The sequence below is a fragment of the Apium graveolens genome, chromosome 8 (assembly GCF_009905375.1).
Source record: "Apium graveolens cultivar Ventura chromosome 8, ASM990537v1, whole genome shotgun sequence".
Classification (NCBI taxonomy): domain Eukaryota; kingdom Viridiplantae; phylum Streptophyta; class Magnoliopsida; order Apiales; family Apiaceae; genus Apium; species Apium graveolens.
The window spans coordinates 123,441,495-123,457,901 of NC_133654.1; positions in this window are offsets into that span (position 1 = coordinate 123,441,495).

The following is a 16,407-nucleotide window of genomic DNA, read 5'->3' on the forward strand; positions in this document are numbered from 1 at the left end:
ACATAATAGGATTTGCAGTTAGAGTACCTGCAAAGTATGTCTCAGATAGGAACTTGGCAAAACTTTTGAAGCTATCAGAAGCTTGGTTGGCATCTGTGCATGTAAGATAGTTGGTGCCCTCTTTTGGGATAAAAGCTCTAACAGTGCTTGATGTCATTTCAAGTGTTTGAATTTGAGTGGGTAAGAGATTTGAGGAAGGAAGAGTTCGAAATGAGAGAAAACGGTTAAGATTTGCAAAAATTAGGTCACTTTAGATCTCGAAAGCGTAAAGAGGGGTTTGTCGAGATATCTGGGTATTTATAGAAAAAGATAAGTGACTTATCGAGAAGTAGAAATAGACGGTTGGGATTTGCTTATCGAGAAGTCACATGTAAGAATAGATACATATCGATATGTCACTTTCCTGACTCTTATCGAGAACTCGATAGTGATTTATTGAGATGTCAAATAAACACCCAATTTGTCCTTAAAGGACTGATTTTTTCCAATTTTTATTTGAATAAATCAAACTAAAATTTAATGATTTTATATCAAAAGTATTTTACTAAAATAATTTATTAAATTAAATTATTTCAATCTGAGTTATCGAGAAGTCTAAAAACTATACTTGTAGAGAACTCTATGAATTAACATATATCGATATCTCTACAAGACTTATCGAGAAGTCATAATGAGACTTATCGAGAAGTCATTCGAGAAGTGAAGAAAATGACTTATCGAGAACTCTATCGAGAAGTCTCAAAATAACTTATTGAGAAGTCAATTAGACTTATTGAGAACTCAGTTTTCTATATACTTTTGTTGTCTTTGATTATGTCTTATGCTAATTTTATATATTGAAAATGTAAATTTAAATTAAACAGTTTTCTTTGAATTTGAAAAATTACAAGCTGAATTTTGAATTTTGAAAAATAAATATACAGAGAATTCTGAAATATTTATAAATCATATTTCAGTTAATTTCCAATTAAATCAAATTAATTTTGATTTAATAGAAATTAATTTGTTGCAACATATTAGCTAAGTTCTTGCCTTTAGGATGAAGAATTTAACATACCAATTTTACCAACAAGTCTAGTAAAGATTGCTTCATCCAAAGGTTTAGTGAAAATTTCAGCTAATTATTTTTGTGTTGGAACAAAAATGAGCTCAATAGTATTATTTGCAACATTTTCTCTAATAAAATGGTACCTTACATCAATATGCTTTGTTCTAGAATGATTAACTGGATTGGAAATAATAGAGATAGAACTAGTATTGTCACACATAATTGAAATTTAATGTAACACAGGGTCATAATACATTAGTTGATTTCTAATCCAAAGTATTTGAGCACATCAACTTCCAGCAGCTATGTATTCAGCTGATAAGTGGATTTTATATCTACTTGGAATGCTTCATTACAGGCTTAAGTTGGTGTTTTGGATTCAAGTTATTGGTATTTTTGATGTATTTTTGTGTTATTGCATTTCAGACATCAGTTAAATGAAGAAAGGAGCTTTTCAAAGAAATATGCTGAAAAAAGATTAGAATTGGAATCTTAGGCCATTCCCAAGTTGTAGAGAATCTCGTTAGCTTTGCGTGGGTAGTTGAATCGCCTAATTCTGACGAGCAGAACTCAAGATACGGCCAAAAGAAGAATTGTCAGAATTTTTCCAGAATGTCAGCGCGGCCGCGCCAGAACCAGCGCGCCTGTGCCGCTGAAAACACTATTCCAGCGCGGCCGCGCCCTGTAGCAGCGCGCCCGCGCCCGGTTTCTGCCCCAGAATCCTAATTTTAGTCGAAATTGAAGATTTTGAGAGTCCTGGTCATCTTGGAGCCTATATATACCAATAAAAAGACTTTTTTAACGCCAAGGAGACCTGGGAGTGCAATACGAAGACCTAGAGAGCACAAGACGGCTACGGAGAAGAAGACTTTTGTTTTCTTTAGTATAGTTGATACTTAGATGCTTGTTTTCGATTTGTCTTTGAAACCTAGTACTCTTATATTATTTATTATCATGTTTTCATTGGAAACCATGGTGACGATGAGTTCGATTATGAACTAATCGTTATCGTGGAGTTCTAACGAATTTACTTAAGGATTTCTATAGTTAATTCATTTCAATATCTTGGTATGTGGTGATTGATTGATATCCTAGTATTGGTTGTGCTTATTCGTCTTATGTGTGTAGCTAACATATAAGATAGCGTGTTAATCTCTATTGAAGCGAAAGTGAATATAGAGATTTAGAACTTGCCATGCTAGCATAGGTTCATGTATTTGTTATGCATGATTTGTAGGTAATGTTAACCTTCTTACTTTCCCTATGTAATCATAATAGATAACTTGTGCATTAAACCTTTATATTGTCAAATTCCATAGACATATAGGGTCTCAACATAATTGGTGTCTATTCAGCTTCTATCTCTTTTGTGGATGTCTTATAGTAGGGTATTCGTACAACGAAAGTTGGCGTTTACTAGTTTCGTGTTATCTTATTAGTTGTCATCACCATTGCATGCTAAGGTTAAGAACAATGACTTTGAATGAAGTATTTAATAAAGTTAGAATCCTATGTTTGTCTCATATAAGTAATTCAACCCCAATTCTCTTAGTTAATGCTATTTAGTATAATCTCTTAGTTTAATCAAAACCCAATTTGTTATTTGTCTTAGCATTGAATGATAACCATACCATTGTTGCATAAGTGTATAAATTGAACTTAACCTAAACCAGTCTCTGTGGGAACGAATCTGATCTATATCTTATACTACTTGCGAACGCGTATACTTGGATGAAATTTAGCGCGTGTTTTCGCCCTAACATCAGCCTCAGCTGTGGAAGTTGACACAGATTGTTGTTTCTTACTATATCAGAATACAAGTCTTTGTCCAAGAAATTGACAGCTTCCACTAGTACTCTTTCTGTCAACCCTACATGTAATATCCTGGATATATCGTGTACTTATTTTTATCAATAAACAATTATTACATGATTATTATGTGATTTTTGGTGAATTATCTAATGATTAGTATTGATATTTAGATGTTTATATGTGATAAAATTTGAGTATTTTCATTTTTTATAAGTCCACAATAAAGTATAGATAATTTTGGTATTTTTCTGGTAATTTTTAGGTTATTATATAATTTATAAAGATTTATGGATTAATAATTATTTTTTGAGTAATTATAAAACTATTTTATAAAATTGGGAATCGTCCAACTTCAACCATTTTTGCGTTTTTACAACCCGAAACTCTTCGGAAATCTCCTTCCTAACCTAATCTGATTATTCAGAACATTTTCCGTGTTTTGGCTTTTTCAATCTTAAGTACGGTTTGACCCGTACGAGTCCCGACGCAAAATTTTCGATACGATAACCATTTTGATAGATCAATAAAACCCGTATTCTCAAAAGATGGGATATTATTGCATTATCTTCGTATAAAGTATTTTATAAGAAGCCCGATTTTCATAATTATCCAATACAGGTATCAAATTGGATCATTTTTGCAGTTACTTAGCGGCTAAGTAACCTATTTCCGGATCCAATACGATCCTACGGGTATTAATATTCCATAAGTATAAATAGCCTTTTTCTTATTTTATTTTATTCGTATAATCATAAAAAATAGTTAAAACAGATAAATTACAGAGTAAAACCCAAACATTCGTCGCGTTCTTGAGAATCGAACCTAAAAACAAAGGCGTTACTGAACTCGAAATCAAGCGTGCAATATACCGAATCGAAGCCCTCGAAAAGCTCTTTCAGAATCAATCATCACTTTCAGTCTAGAAATCAAGGTTATTTTTCTATTTAATTATTTTATTTCAAATTAATTTATGATTAAAATAGGAAATTTTGATGTTGTTTGTGTGATTTCATAGCTGAATCTTGGAGATAATTTTATCCTAGTCATTTTGGTATATTGTATGACGAATTTGGAGTTCAATATCATGTAGAAAAGTGGGTTTAATTTTCGAAATACTAAAATTAGGGTTTATATGTGTTTGAATATTTTCAGTTGGATTTAGGCGTTTCTTTGTTAGGGGTTATTGATTAAATTTGAATGTACCGCTAAATAGATCATTGAAAAATGAATCTATTGATATATATATGGTGAATAAACGATAACCGGAAGGGGATGATCGGAAAATCGAAGCTAGCGGCGACGAGATTTTTCGACTGATTTTCCATTCGATTCGTTGGTCGTTTGTTTATTTTGCTACTGCAGATGGGTTCCTGGGAACGAGAACTTTAATTTCTGAAAGTTTGGCACGTTTCTGGACAGGTTTTGCAGTGGCCGGAAAAGCTTCAGCCGCCGTTAATGGCGACTGGCCGACAAAAATCAATATTTCAGTCCCTATAGTTTTGGAAATTCATAAAAATAAGATTTATGTTTGAATTATTTTCAAAAATTATATTTTCTTTTTATAATTATTTTCAGAAATTGTTTTTAAATATTTTGAAATTCCAAAATTCATTATTTAATTATTCTGAAGATTCTTTTTAATTCTAAAATAAATCTTAATTAATTAATTAATTTTAGTTGATAATTAATTATTTAATTAGTCAATTAATTTAAATATTAATTGATTAATTAATTTAATTAGTTTTTATTTAATTTTAATTGATTATTTAATTAGATTTAATTGTTTATTTGGATTTATAAATTCGAAATATTAGTTTTGAGCTTTAAAATATTATTTTAAATTATTTTCAAGGCTCGATAATTATTATTAAATGATTTTAAAGTCATATTCGGGTGTTCACACCCTATTATTTAATTATAAAATGATTCAGAGACCCGTTTTAATTCTGAAAAATGTTTAAAAATTCACATTAAATACTTGAAAGATCATTTTAACCCCGAATCTTCTTTGAAAAGTCATTTTTATCGAATACCTTGCGTGCTATGTGTTGTGTGTTATCTGGTTGATGTGATACATGCCCATGTGTTTATTGTTTGACTATTTTAGTCATAACTTTCAATCCGTAAGTCAGATTTGGGTGAATCGAATGATAGATACGAGCTTGTAATGTCTATGTGACGATTAAAATAATATGAGATTGAGTATTAATAGATACTCATGATACCAAACAGAGGAAATCAAGGCATAAGAAAGAAGAGCAGGTGATCATTGAATAGAATCAAGGCGTAGAAAAAGAAAGCAAGTGATTAGTGAGTAGAAAAGAATTATAGAAAAAGAAGGAAAGTGATTGATGAGTAGAACTGTTAGATGAGTATAAGTAAAGTTGGAGATCATCTCTGATAAGGCAAGTACTTTTGAACCTTTCTTGAGATATATTGCACATATTTCTGAACTTTCTCATAACATGCCGCTAGTATTCAAAATAAGTCATGTTTTATATTGCAGGCGCTTTAAACTATTCAACCTTGAACCCTAATCATATCATTGAACTTGAGCTGTAAGCCTTATTCTTTGTAAACCACCGATTGTTGTATTTCCAGATATTAAACCATACAAATACAATACTACTACACAAATACATTTACACCATATACCAAATACTGAAACAAAATTACTTGAGCATACAGAAAATTATATATCCTAGAATACCCTATAACATCAAAGATCTATACCATGTATTATCACTGAACCATTGTTCATCAGATACCTGATTCTTCAACAGGCTTGAAGCCGTTCTTCATATTTACACCTTGATATACCCTGGTGATACCTATGAAATGTTTTATGCCCTGAGATAAATGTTTTATTAATGTTAATTATGATTATGTTTTATTGAAGTACAATATTTATCATATTGAATAATTTTAAAATTGGATGGTTTTATAAATGTGGACGAGATTCGTGGTCAGACCAGATTTGTGGTCATATTAGGCCAATGTGTGCCTTGGATCCAGTATAGAGAGTAGAGCTGTGTACCTTGCTCGAGGTTAGTGCGTAACTGATCAGCAGCCTAACCTTGGTTTTTAAAATGAAAGTGAATATCCAATTCTAATCATTTCTTATAAAAAAACTTGATTCCTATGAATCATTTCAATTGATAATTGTTTAACCCGAGTTATTGCTATTATGACATGCTGAGCTAGTTAGCTCACTCTTGCAAATCTGTTTATGTTATTCTACAGTTGAAAAGTAAATTGTTGGTAACGAGGATTCCCAATCCAGTGTGCGAGCTATGATTCCAGGTTAAGTTGGATCGAGCTAGCAGGAGCTTTATATAGTAAATGTGTTATGCAAGATTGTAAGAGTGATATCATTATCAGTTGTAAGTTGAACTAGTTGGGATTTGGTACAATGTAATAAAAGTTAAGGTTATGGCTTGTTTTCATACTTTAACCTGTTGTGATCCGTGGTTGTTTAAAGAAGGGTCAATGAATATAATATTTTATATACAGGTTTATATATTGTGTGTGTGTTGTGAACCCCAAACTTCTGACCCGAGTTTGGAGGGCATCATACTACATCCAGCAAAACCTGAATCTGTGTATCCAAAAGCTTCAAATCTGGTTCCCTTAGGATACCATTATCCCAAGTTTTGTGTACCCTTCAAGTATCTGAAAATTCTCTTCACAACCATCAAATATGATTCCCTTGGATTGGCTTGAAATCTTGCACACAGACATATTTCAAACATAGTGTCTGGTAATCATTCCTCTATAACCTGAAATGTCTACACTTTCCCTTTCTTATCTTCCTCCAACTTTGTAGCTGTAGACATAGGTGTTGATGCAGGTGAGTAATCAACCATTCCACATTACTTTAATAAATCTTTAACATACTTGGTTTGGCTAATGAAATTCATCACTTCTTTGACTGACTTGAAGTCCAAGAAAGTAACTTAATTCTCCCATCATGCTCATCTCATATTCACTCTGCACGAGTCTTAAAAATCTTTGACATGATTTTTCATTAGTAGAGCCGAAAATGATATCATCCACATAGATTTGAACTAGGATCATATCATCACCATGCTGCTTGTAAAAAAGAGTCTTGTCAATTGTTCCTCTTGTGAATCCATGTTTAAGCAAGAATTCTGACAATGTGTCATACCAAGCTCTAGGTGCTTGATTTAATCCATAGAGAGCCTTGAGAAGTTGGTAGACAAAATCTGGAAATTCTGGATCTTCAAAGCCAAGTGGTTGTTGCATATAAACCTCTTTTTCCAACTCACCATTTAGGATTGCATTTTTTAGATCCATTTGATATACTTTAAAGTTTGAATGTGCAGCAAATGCAAGAAAGATCCTTATTGCTTCAAGTCTTGCAACTAGAGCAAAAGTTTCATCATAATCAATTCCTTCTTCTTATGAGTAACCTTTTGAAACCAACATTGCTTTGTTTCTTGTTATAATTCCATTTTCATCCATTTAGTTCTTGTACACCCATTGTGTTCCAATTATTCTTATGTGTTTTGGTGCAGGAACCAACTTCCAAACTTTTTTTCTTTCAAACTGATTTAGCTCTTCTTGCATAACAGATATGCAGTCAGAATCAAGTAGAGCTTCCTCAGTTTTCTTATGCTCAATTTGTGAAAGAAATCATGCATGTAGACATTCATTAGCAGTTGCACTTCTGGTCCTCACTCCAGCATTTGGATCACCAATAATTACTTCTCTTGTGTGACTCCTATCACACTTTCTGGTATGAGTTTGTAGACTTAAATTTTCTGTATTTTCCTCACCATTGGCATGACTTGAAAAACTTTCCTCTCTTTCTCCCCCTGAGTTTGTGCTATCAAATTTAGGTGTTTGAGATAAGTTTTCATTCTCATTGTTCACTTGCTTAGTTGACGCTTCATTCATTCTGTTGCTTATGTTGATTTCAGCTTCATCTTCAGAATCACTGTCAATGTTCAAATTTTTAAACTTAAGGGCTTCACTTCATTTTCATCAAGACATTCCAAGCCTGGACACTTGTCATCATCAAAAGTTACATCTTTGCTTTTTATAATTTTTTTATTCAAGCACATAGACTCCATAGACAGTTCTTTCCAATGAATATCCCATAAAAATTATTTCAGAAACTTAAGAGTCAAATTTTCCCACATATTCAGAGTTGTCTTTTAGATCATAACACTTGCTTCCAAACACATGCAGATGCTTCACAGTAGGTGTTACGTGCTGATTCTCAATGATCAGAAGAAGCTCAGGATCTGACTGCGTTTTAGATGTCATCAGTATTTGGTGTGTCGTCAGGATTTGATGCATCATCAGTATTTGCATGTCATCAACATCTAGAGGTGGTCAGCTGTGAATATTGATTATTTTCCTTAGTTTGAGGAATGGATACCGATTACATTCTGAGTTATAGGACTTTATACATTCAGTTAAAGATATGTATCATTTTTGTTAGTAATTGATAATGCATATCTTAGATTGATTTGTAGCAACTGTATGATATATAAATACAGTTTAGGTCATCACATAGTGATTAACTCGAGCATTGTACGACCTAACAGCTCTCAAGAATGTCAGTATTTCTTGAGAGAGTTTGTAACAGTTTTTTATCAGAAATCTAAAGAACTGTTATATTTTTCATACATGTTCGAAATATTTATACAATTTTATCCAACCCCCCCTCAAACAATTGTATTATTACTGGCCAACAATTGGTATCAGAGCAGGCTGATAATTTACTATCAGAAACGATGTAAACATGTCTCTGAACAAGTATGAAAGTATCAAAATTCTCATTCTGAAAAAGACTGAATACCCTACATGGAAGATGAAGATGATCATGCACTTGGAAGCTAGAGATCCAAAACTACCTCGACGTAATCAATGATGGACCTTACAAGCCAACAAAATTGATACCTGCAACTCCTATTGTTGATGAACACCTTCAGTTGAAGGAGAAGAGGGAGTGGACACCAGAAGAGAAAGCCAATATGCTGAAGGATGCAAAGGTAAGAAACATTCTGCATAACAGTCTTGACTCTGTAATTTCAAATAGAGTTATAGCTTGCAAGATTGCCAAAGAGATCTGGGATACTCTTGATACTTAATGTCAAGGAACCACGGCCATCAAGAAGAACAGAAGGGCTGTTCTAATTCAAGAATATGAACATTTTGAGGCCAAGTCTGATGAAAGTCTCACTGACATCTATGACAGGTTTTTCACTCTGCTTAACAATCTATCTTTGGTGGGAAAGGTGTACGATCTGGAAGATTCAAACACCAAGTTTCTGAGAGCTTTGAATGAGGAATGGGAGACTCAGACTTCAATCATACAACATCCGTATGATTTGGAAAATATCACTATGGATGAAATCTGTGGCATGCTGAGAACTCGTGATTTGGAAATTCAGCAAAGGAAAGAGATGAAAAGCAATAAGGGAAAATCAGTTTCTTTGAAAGTGAATGCTAAAGCTTCAAAAGACAGGTCAGTTGAAGCTACAAGGAAAAAGAACTATGGCAACTTGGTGATTGGAAAGGTGATAATAGAGAATGTAGCTCTGGTGGAAGGACTGAAGCACAACCTACGGAGCATCAGTCAAATCACTGAAAGAGGTTATCATGTGGTATTCTATGACTCTCACTGTGAAGTTGTTCATAACAAGACAATAAAAGTTGTCTTAATAGGATACAAACATGGTAACATGTATGAAGCAAGGCTTCTTGAAAGTTTGGGCAAGAAGCTACTTGCCTTATTTCTAAGGCATCAGTAGATGAGAGCTGGAATTGGCACAAGAAACTCTCACATCTCAACTTCAATTCTATCAATGAACTTGCCAAGAAGGAGCTAGTAAGAGGATTACCAAATATGCTATACTCATCTGATGGTCTTTGTGATGCGCCAAAAGTCCAAACAAAAAAGAGTATCTTTCCAAAGTAAAACAGAACTCTCTATCGCTGAACCATATCATATGCTACACTTAGATCTCTTTGGACCGGTGAACATAATGTCGATCAACAAGAAAAGGTACACACTTGTAATTATTGATGATTTCACTGGATATACTTGGGTTTATTTTCTACACAGGAAGGATGAAACTCCAGAAATTCTTCTGGATCATGTAAAGCAAGTTGAAAATGGATCCAACTTCAAAGTGAAAATATTAAGAAGTGATAATGGCACTGAGTTCAAGAACTCAAAGATGGAGGAAGTCTGTAAGTACAAAGGCATACAACAACAATTCTCAGCTCTTGGAACACCTCAACAAAATGGTGTTGTTGAGAGGAAGAACAGAACCTTGATTGGAGCTGGCAGGACTTTGCTGGGAGAAGCCAAACTACCCACTTACTTCTGGGCTGAAGCAGTAAACACATCCTGTTACACTTAGAATATCACATTGATAAACAGACATGGCATTGCTCCTTATCAGATGCTAAAAGAAAAGAAGCCTAGTCTCAAACATCTCTATTTATTTGGATGTAAGTGCTTTGTTCTAAGAACTCATACTGATCAGCTAGGAAAATTTGAATCAAAAACTAATGAAGGAATCTTTGTTGGTTACTCACCATCAAGAATATACAAAGTTTTTAATCTAAGAACAAATGTTGTAATTATCTCTATTAATGTATCTTTTGATGATAAGAAGATTCCAGGTTTTGAAGAAGACTCTCATGAAAGTTTGATCTTTGCAAATGAAAACGCACTGTTAGAATCTGCATCAAACTCTAATGGTTTATCAATTACTGATGATCCAAATCCTGATACTCCTTTAGATCCTAAAGATGATCATTGTTTTAATGAACTTGCATATGTTGAGGGGGAGCAACAACAAGGTTCAACTGATAGTACTAACACTAAAGAGTCAACTCAAGGTTCTTCTCAATCTGATCACTCAGAATCTAATGCTGATTCAATATCAGAAGAACATGATTCAAGTCCTAATACTTCATCAAGAGGTAACAGCACTGATTCAGGGGGACCCTCAAATGTATTTGATGAGGCACATGATTCAGGGGGAGCATCTAGCTCAAGAAGGGCATTTCCTCATGCCAGAAAATGGACCAAAGATCGTACTCCTGATCTGATCATTGGAAACCCTGATGAAGACATAAAGACAAGAAGTGCAACTCAAAATGAATGTCTGTATCACAACCTACTTTCAAAGGAAGAGCCAAAGAAAATAGAAGATGCACTTAAAGATGCAGATTGGGTTATAGCTATGCAAGAAGAGTTGAATGAGTTTGAAATGAATGAAGTATGGAGGATGTTTCCTAGACCTAAGAATAGGTCAATTGTAGGTACAAAGTGGGTCTTTAGAAATAAAACTGATTTCGATGGAACCATAGTCAGAAACAAGGCAAGCTTAGTGGCTAAAGGATATTCCCAACATGAAGGCATTGACTATGATGAAACATTTGCTCCTATTGTTAGGCTGGAAGCAATCATAATTTTCTTGGCATATGCTGCACACAAGAAATTCAAAGTCTTTCAGATGGATGTCAAGAGTGCATTTCTCAATGGAGAACTTGAAGAAGAAGTCTTTGTTGAACAGCCATCAGGTTTTGTGGATCCTAAACATCCTGACTATGTTTATAGACTTGATAAAGCACTCTATGGACTAAAGCAAGCACCTAGAGCATGGTATGAGACCCTTGCTCAGTTTCTACTTGAAAGTGAATTCGAAAGAGGTACAATCGATAAAACATTATTTTATCTGTATAAAGGTAAATATTTGCTTTTAGTTCAAATTTATGTGGATGATATCATTTTTGGATCAACTAATCATAAACTGTGTGATAAGTTCTCAAAGTTGATGCAATCAAGATATTAAATGAGTATGATGGGAGAGATGAGCTACTTCTTGGGATTACAAATTAACAGAATAGTAATGGCATATACATTAATCAATCCAAGTACACAAACAATCTGTTGAAAAGGTATATTATGCAAGAAAGTGCAACTGCAACTACTCCTTTGGCAACTGCTACAAAGCTTGATCCTCATGAAGGTATAATAGTTGATGTCATAAACTACAGAGGTATGATTGGTTCTCTCTTGTACCTAACGGCTAGTAGGCCAGACATTATGTTTGCCACCTGTTTGTGTGCAAGATTTTAGGCAAATCCTAGGGAGCCACATCTTATTGCAGTTAAGAGAATCTTTAGATATCTTAAATGTACTGCATCACTTGGTTTATGGTATGCAAGGGTAGCTAATTTTAGATTGTATGGATATTCAGATGTTGATTTTCATGGATGCAAAATAGACAGGAAGAGTACCTCTAGAAGTTGTCAGTTTTTTGGAGGAAGATTGGTTTCATGGTTCAGTAAGAAGCAGAAATCCATTTCTACTTCAACTGCCGAGGCTGAATATATTGCAGCTGAAAGCTGCTGTGCACAGTTACTATGGATGAGGAACCAGCTCATGGACTATGGATTATCATTTTCTAAAATTCCTATTTATTATGATAATCAAAGTGCTATTTCCATGACAGGAAATCCAGTGCAACACTTTCTTACTAAATATATCAGTATCAGATATCACTTTATAAGAGAACATGTCATGAAAGGGATAATTGAGCTTCGTTTTGTTCCTACTGATTAGCAGCTGGCTGATATCTTCACAAAGCCATTACCCGAAGCAACATTTACAAAGCTTATCAATGAACTTGGTATGGTTAGTTAGGACTGATCATTTTTTTATTTTGATCAAATCCTGATATAAATTTATCAAATCCTGATGTTGTCCTAAATATTTTAGAGATATTATTTGGGGAATTAATGATGTATTTCTCTATATGCATGTTCAGTTAAGTAATTTATTTGCTAAATGTGCATGTATACATATATCTTTGTCATCATTACAAATCAGTCTAGGGAGACGCGTATCACTTAGATATTTTTTTGGTCAAATCATTCAGTTAACTCCCTAGTTAATTATTAACCAAACCCCTAGTCTTTTCATATTTCCTCTCTTGGTTATTTAAACCACCATTCATTATCCAGTCCATATCCTCCCAAACACAAAACTCTCAAATCACCATCACTTTTCATCTCATTTACTCTCAAACAATGAAGAACTTCGGTTGGTTTTACAACCATGGCACGTATATGGTGACACTCTTTTGTGGTGGGGTGCCAAGTTCATGGCACATCACCGCTATTCCAAATGACATTTGGATTCAACTCTCAGAAGTCACAAAAACTGACTTTTTGGGCTTTCAGAGAGCACTTTATCTCTCCAACCTTCGTCAGCAAGAAAGGATCATTCTTTCATGTACTTCTCTTTGTTGAAAGCAGGAAGAAGTCCTGATCATCCACCACCTTAGTCCTCCTGACAAACATCCTCTGCCTGTTTCTCTTCACAGTCAGCTTTGTCAGACTTCTTGGACTAAGGCTGCTGAAGTTCTTATCTACTAGACTAGGATCCTCTTGTAATTTCTCATGCATGTAATCAAAATTTCATGAAATGTAATCTTTTAATATATTAATGAAATTTTTGTTTACAAGATTTAATCTATGTTCTTTAATTGTGTGTGCATGTGATTGTTCTTGTTGTAGCCTGTTAATCTCTAAATCATACACTTATCATGTATATTTTGATGGTTATTGAGATTAAAATTGTGGTATTCTAATGATTTTGCATTTTTGACAAATACTGATGAATTTCAATAGACAAATCCTGAGATTATCAAATCCTGACAGATAAGCGGTTCCAAATACTAACGTCAGTATATTCTAATTTAGAATATTATTGTTAAATAATTTCTGAGTTATTTAGTGCTGCAATTGAATATATTATTCAATCATTGATTAATAGTGGAATATCTGATGAATAATTTCACACAGTATATTCTTGAAAAAGTTATAGGTAACGGATACTTGTTCTTGATTGTAAGCTTATTGAGCTCCCTATAGTCAATGCACAGTCTCATGCTTCCATCTTTCTTCTTGACAAATAATACCGGTGCTCCCCACGGGGACACACTGGGTCTGATTACTCCATTCTCTAACAGCTCTTGTAATTGCTTTGCTAACTCTTTCATCTCAACGGGCGCCATTCTATACGGGGCATTGGATACTGGTTCTGTTCCAGGTGCTAAGTCGATTGCAAATTCAATTTCTCTATCTGGAGGAAGTCCTGGCAATTCGTCGGGAAACACGTCTGGAAATTCATTCACTACTGGAATATCTTCAATTTTTGCTGGCTCCTGACTTTTGTCAATCACATATGCTACGAAATGCTCGCATCCTTGCCGTAATAACTTCTTGGCTTGAATCATTGTTAAGAACTTCTTTACTTGCTTCTGGCCCTTGAACGTTACCTTTCGTCTGGCGTTTTCACCATTACCTTCTTATTTCGACAATCTATCTGGGCATCATGCTTAGATAACCAGTCCATCCCTAATATAACGTCAAATTCTCCTAACTTAAATGGTATCAAATCTACACAAAACTTACTACCAGAGATCTCAATTTCACAATTCCCACAAACTTGATTAACAGATATACGTTCTTGATTTGCTAATTCCACCGTCATTATTTCATTTAAATACTCAGCTGGACAATTTAACTTACTAATAAAATCTTGTGAAACAAACGATCGAGTGGCTCCCGAATCTATTAACACTTTAGCACATAAAGAATTCACATTAAGCGTACCTGCCATAACATCCGTATCCTGGATAGCATCCTTCACAGACATGTCAAAAACTCTAGCCCTTGGAGTCTCATTCACTGTTGGGGTAGATCCCATAATCCTTAATGCATTACTGACTGGGGCTGGTGACTTGCAATCCCTGGCTATATGTCCTGGCTTTCCACATTTGAAGCACGTAAATCCAATGGCTGGAACCTTTATTGCTGGATTCCGGATAGGTTGATCCTTATTTACTGGCTCTCTTGCTGGCTGATTTCGGCACTCCCTCGAATAGTGCCCTTTCTGGTTGCATTTAAAACATACCACATTCAACTTATTACAAACTCCTCCATGCTTCTTTCCACATACTTGACAATCTGGAAAGGTTAGTCTCAACGGATTTGGCTGATTCGCATTAACAGGACGATTGCCCTGGCATCCATCGCCTGCATTTTGTCTCTTGAAATTAAAATTTCTTCCTGGCTGAAACTTGCCCTTCTTAAAATTTGGAAACTTCCCCGGTTGTGACTGACCTTCATTCCCTTCAAATCTCCTTTTCTTACTTTCCTTCTCCTTCTGTGACATCTCACTTTCTGTCTCCGCGATCATGGCCTTCTGTATCACTCCTGCATAGGTTTTCAACTCAAAAATAGCTACCTTCCCTCTGATCCATGGCTTCAAGCCTTGCTGGAATCTCTTAGGTTTCTTCCTGTCAGTATCCACATGCGACGACACATACCTTGACAATTCTTCAAACTTACTTTCATAATCTGCCACCGACATATTCCCTTGCTTCAATTCTAAAAACTTCAGCTCCATCTGATCTTGGACAAACTGAGGAAAATACTTTTCTAGAAACAATTCTTTAAACCTCTCCCAAGTAATAGCATCTGTACCTTCCAATGTCTTCACCATCTCCCACCAATAGGTGGCCTCATTCTTCAGATAGTAACTTGCAAACTCAACTTTCTGCTCTTCTTTCACTTTCACTAAGGCAAACGCCTTCTCTATTTCCTTTAACCAAACATTTACTTCAATCGGCTCTAAGGAACCCTTGAATTCTGGTGGGTTTATTGCCTGAAAAGTTTTGAAGGTTACCTGGGGATTGGTCTGCCTTTGTTGTTGTTGTGCCAGGTGAACTGTTTATTGGGCCAATATTTGAAGAATCTGGGCTATTGTTGGGTCTATAGGTCCTGAGTTCACATTCGGGTTTGTATCATCTTGGTTGTTATTGTTGTTGGTTTCTTCATTCTGGGTGTTGGTGCGGGTATTTCTTCTGGGAGGCATTTTCTGTAAAGAATCAAACAACTTATTTAGCTTTTAAATCAAATCTTTTGCATAAAAGAAAAGTTTTGTAAAACTAAAATATCTCTTTTTGAAAACAGTTGTAACTAAGTAAATTGCATGCTTCTTTACAGAATATAAACAGTTATGGAAAATAGGGTACATGGTATCACAGGGTATAACTGGTGCAGTAAGGTAAATGATAGTGCTGGAAAAGGAAAAGGTACTGATATATATATATATATATAGATCAAAAGTTTTGAATAGTACAAGCGTAAAGACGCTTCGAAAGTAAAAGCAAAAGGGTACAACAACCTACTCACTAGTCAGCATAGCTAGTCTATAAATACAACTCAAAAGTCTACTGATACACACTACACACTACTGTACATACTACATAACCATCACAATACTGCTCAGCATCTCCATTTCTGAATCTCTGACTCAACTCCAAGGAAACTCTGGTCCTGCCAGCCTCTCAAAGTCCTCCATCACCTCAGTAGCCCAGCCCATCAGTGCATCAGGGCCTCTTCTAGGTAGTGTAGCTCCATGTAGCCTAGCCTCGAGAACCCTCCGTGTCACATGGATCTCCTCTCGAAGCTCCCTCACACCA